The sequence below is a fragment of the Lepus europaeus genome, chromosome X, assembly GCF_033115175.1.
Source record: "Lepus europaeus isolate LE1 chromosome X, mLepTim1.pri, whole genome shotgun sequence".
NCBI lineage: Eukaryota > Metazoa > Chordata > Mammalia > Lagomorpha > Leporidae > Lepus > Lepus europaeus.
In genome coordinates, this window is record NC_084850.1 from 59,720,966 (window position 1) to 59,725,760 (window position 4,795).

Genomic DNA, 4,795 nt, shown 5'->3' on the forward strand with positions numbered 1-4,795 from the left:
TTTTTCACTTTGTGTTGCTATATGGGAGCAAACTGTTGAAATCTTTACTTAATATATACTAAACTGATCTTCTGTATATAAAGAGAATTGAAAATGAATCTTGATGTGAATAGAAGGGGAGAGGGGGCGGGAAAGGGGAGGGTTGCAGGTGGGAGGGAAGTTATGGGAGGGGGGAAGCCATTGTAATCCATAAGCTGTACTTTGGAAATTTATATTCATTAAATAAAAGTTTAATAAATGAAAAAAATATAGATCAAACAATGGAAATTACGAGATCTGAATAAGGGAGAGAAAAACAGATAGGGAGAAAAAAGTTTCACAAAGAGAAGAGAAATAAGGCAGAAAAGAAATAATGGATTCAAATAAATAATGGCAAAAAAATTTCTAAATTTGGCAGAATACATAAACTTATAGATTCAACAAGTGAGTGAACCCAAAACAGGATAAATTCAAATAGTTCCATACCAAAATCATAGTCAAACTTCTGAAAACTGATGACAGAAACAAATCTTGAAAGCAGCAAGGGAGAAATGACACATTATACATAGGGGAAATACAATTTGAATGACAGTGGAGTTGTTATCTGAAAATAGATAGGACAGAGGAAACAGCATAATGTATTTCCCATGCTGAAAGAAAAGAGTTGTCAACCCAGAATCCTGTATTTAGTGAAAATATCATTTAGGAATGAAGAAGAAATCAAGATATGCTCAGATAAAGAAAAAGTAAGACAACTTGTCATATCCTAAAAGAATGGCTACCATATCCTAAAAGGATGGCTTAAGGAAGTTCTCTAAATGAAAAGGAAATGGTTTTAAGAAGGAATAAGGCAAAGAAAAAGAGGGAATGGAAGGGAAGAGAATGGAATGGAATGGAATGGAATGGAATGGAGTGGAATGGAATGGAATGGAATGGAAGAGGAGGGGATGGGAGGGAGAGGGGAGCGGAGTGGGAGGGGAGGAGGAAAGGAAGAAAAAGGGGGGAGGGAGGAAGGGAGAGAAAGAGAAAGAGGGGAAGGGAAGGGAAGGGAAGGGACAAAGAAGGAAAGGAGGGAGGGAGAAAGAATATGGAAAGCAAATGATATCAGTTAATATAACTGTCGGGGCGGCGCTGCGGAAGCCGCAGCCTGCAGTGCAGGCATCCCATATGGGCGCTGGTTCATGTCCCGACTACTCCACTTCCGATCCAGCTCTCTGCTATGGCCTGGGAGAGCAGAAGAGGATGGCCCAAGTCCTTGGGCCCCTGCACCCCTGTGGAAAGACCCAGAGGAAGCTCCGGGCTCCTGGCTTCGGATCGGCACAGCTCCAGCCACTGCAGCCAATTGAGGAGTGAACCATCAGATGGAAGACCTCTCTCTCTCCATCTGCCTCTCCTCTCTCTGTGTAACTCTGACTTTCAAATAAATAAATATTTAAAAAAAAAACTGTCTTGTGCTCTTTGAGTCTTCCAAATTAACTTTCTACACTTCATCCAAACTAATAAAATGAAGACACAAGTAGTCTGTGGTAAGACTTTCTTTAAGAGAGAAAAATACTAGAGCAAACACTAAAGGTGCTATATAAAGAGATACACTCAAAAACACCAAATATAAATAAAAATGTAACTCTTGGAATTGTTCAAGTAACCTAAAGGAAGTCAGAAAAAAAGAAAATGGAAATAAAAAAAGAAGTAAACAAAAAAATAAAATTGCAAATTTGTCCAAAATGGCAATAATTTTATTAAGCTTAAATGGTATAAATGACCAATTAAAAAACAGAGAAAGCTAGAATACATTAAAAAACATATTACATTAAAAAACTATATGCTGTATATGACGAACTTACTTTAAATGTAATCGTATAGGCAGAATGGTGCTGTGGTGCAGTAGGTTAATCCTCTGCCTGAGGTGCCTGCATCCCATATGGGTGCAGGTTCGAATCCCGGCTGCTCCTCTTCCAATCTATCTCCCAGCTGGGGCCTGGGAAGGCAGTGGAAGATAGCCCAGGCACTTGGGCCCCTGCACCTACATGGGACCCAGAAGAAGCTCCTGGCTCCTGGCTTCGGATCAGCCCAGCTCCAGCCAGTGCAGCCATTTGGGGAGTGAACCAGCAAATGGAAGACCTTTCTCTCTGTTTCTCCCTCTCATCATCTGTAACTCCGCGTCTCACATAAATAAATAAATAAATAAAATATTTTAAAATAAATAACTAAATTAATGGATTAGTCAGATTGAAAGTAGAAGGATGGAAAAAGATCATGCAAATTTTCACTAAAAGACAGCAAAAGTAGCTATATTAATATCAGAGTCGATATGAAGTGAGACTATATATGCTCATATAGACCAGCAATATATATGCAATGTTATTACATAATAGATAATATTACTTATATTGTATATATGTAAACATATAGAATAATATAAAATACCTAGTATAATATAAAACATAAATTATAACATAAAATATATTTCTGACCCCAAAGATTTAAGCAAGACAGAGAATGATATCACATGATGTTAAAAGTCAATTCATCATGACCTAACAATCCTAAATATGTATATATCAAACGAAATTGCAAAATATTTAAAGCAAAAGCTGATTAAAAGGAGAAATACAAAACACACAATTATAGCTGAAGACTTCAACATACTTCTCTCAATAATTGATGGAATAACTAGAAAGAAAATCAGGAAAGATGCAGGCCAACAGGATCTAACTAATACTTACAGAATACTCCACCCACCAAGAGTAGAATACATATTCTTTTATTGATTTTTATTTATCTATTGCTTATCTGTTTGAAAGGCAGAGAGAAAAAGAGAGACAGAGAGAGAGACATCTTCCATCTTGTTGGTTCACTACCCAAACACTCACAATAGCAAGTGCAGGACAGGCCCAAAGCCAGGAAACAGGAACTCAATCCAGTTCTCGCACATGGGGGGCAGGGAAACCAAGTACCATCATCTGCTGTCTCTCAGGTTACACACTGGCAGCAAGCTCGAATTGGAAGCAGAGCCTGGACTTGAACTAAGGACCCTTATATGGGATGTATCTCAAACATCATATTAAGCCACTGTACCAAACACCCAACGCCATGAACAGGAGTGTCAAATTGTTAAGCCAACCCAACATTCCTTTCAAATACCCACAGAGCGTATAGAAAGGCCCTATCAAAGATTAAAAGAAACCCTGAACAAATTTAAAAGAATGAAATGATACAGTGGAATCTGACTATAGTGGAATTTAGAAATCTAGAAATAAACAACAGATTAACAAAAAAAATCTCCAAACACTTTGAAGCTAAGCAACACACTTCTAAATAATCCATGGATTAAAGGGCAAGTCTTAAAGGAAATAAAAAAAAATTGACATTGAAGTGGACACAAAATAAATGGTGTTGAAATGAATAACCAAGAAAATATTAAAATTTGTGGGACACAGTTAAGAAATGCAGAGAGGAAAATTTATAGCACCAAATGCATACAATAGAAAAGAAGAAAAATCTGAAATCAGTAACCCAGACTCCTACCTCAAGAACTTGGCAAAAGAAGAAGAAAATGAACTCAAAGCAAGCAGAACAAAGGAAATAATAAAGAATAGAAATCAGGGCCAGCCTTGTGGCGCGGCGGGTTAAAGCCCTGGCCTGAAGCACAGGCATCCCATATGGGCGCTGGTTCCAGTCCCGGCTGCTCCTTTTCCGATCCAGCTCTCTGCTATGGCCTGGGATAGCAGTAGAAGATGGCCCAAGTCCTTGGGCCCCTGCACCCACGTGGAGAACTGGAAGAAGCTCCTGGCTTCGGATCAGCACAGCTCTGGCTGCTGCGGCCAGCTGGGGAGTGAACCAGCGGATGGAAGACCTCTCTCTCTGTCTCTACCTCTCTCTGTAACTCTGTCTTTCAAAAGAAAACAAAATAAATCTTTTAAAAAAATAGAATAGAAATCAACAAAATTTAAAAGAGAAAAATAGGGGCCAGCGCTGTGGTGTAGCAGGTAAGGCTCCCACCTGTGGTGCCGGCATCCCATATGGGCACCAGTTCAAGTTGTGGTTGTTCCCCTTCCAATCCAGCCCTCTGCTGTGGCCTGGGAAAGCAGTAGAAGATGGCCCACAAGGTTGGTCCTCTGCACCCACGTGGGAGACCTGGAGGAAGTTCCTGGCTCCTGGCTTCGGATCAGCACAGCTCTGACCATTGCAGCCATTTGGGGAATGGACCAACAGATAGAAGACCTCTCTCTCTACTTGCCTCTGCCTCTTGTAACTCTGCCTTTCAAGTAAATAAATAAATCTTTTGGAAAAAATAAAATAAAACAGAAAAATAATACAAAACAATCAATGAAACAAATAGTTTTTAAATGATTTTTAATGTTAAATCTTCAGTATAACTGATAAATAAAAAGGAGAGAAAAGACACATTACTAATATCAGTAATGAAACACGGGATATCATTATATGCCCTGAAGACATAAAAGGATAATAAGAGGGGCCAGAATTCAGTACAGTGGGTTAAGCTTATGACTCAGTAGACTTTGCTGCTCTGCTTTGCATCAGTCTCCCCACTAATGAGCCTGAGAAATCAGCAAAAGATGGCTCAAGTACTTGGGCCCCTGCAACTGACACTGGAAGCCCAGAAGGGGTTCCTGATTTCTGGCTTTGGTCTGACCCAACCCTGGCTATTGCAGTCATCCAGGGAGTGAACCAGTGCATGAAAGCTCTCTCTTTCTCTGAGAGAGAGAGAGAGAGAGAGAGAGAGAGTCTTACAAATAAAATAACTATCTAAAAATTTAAAAATTTGTATTTAGCCTAGCAATTAGAACACTGA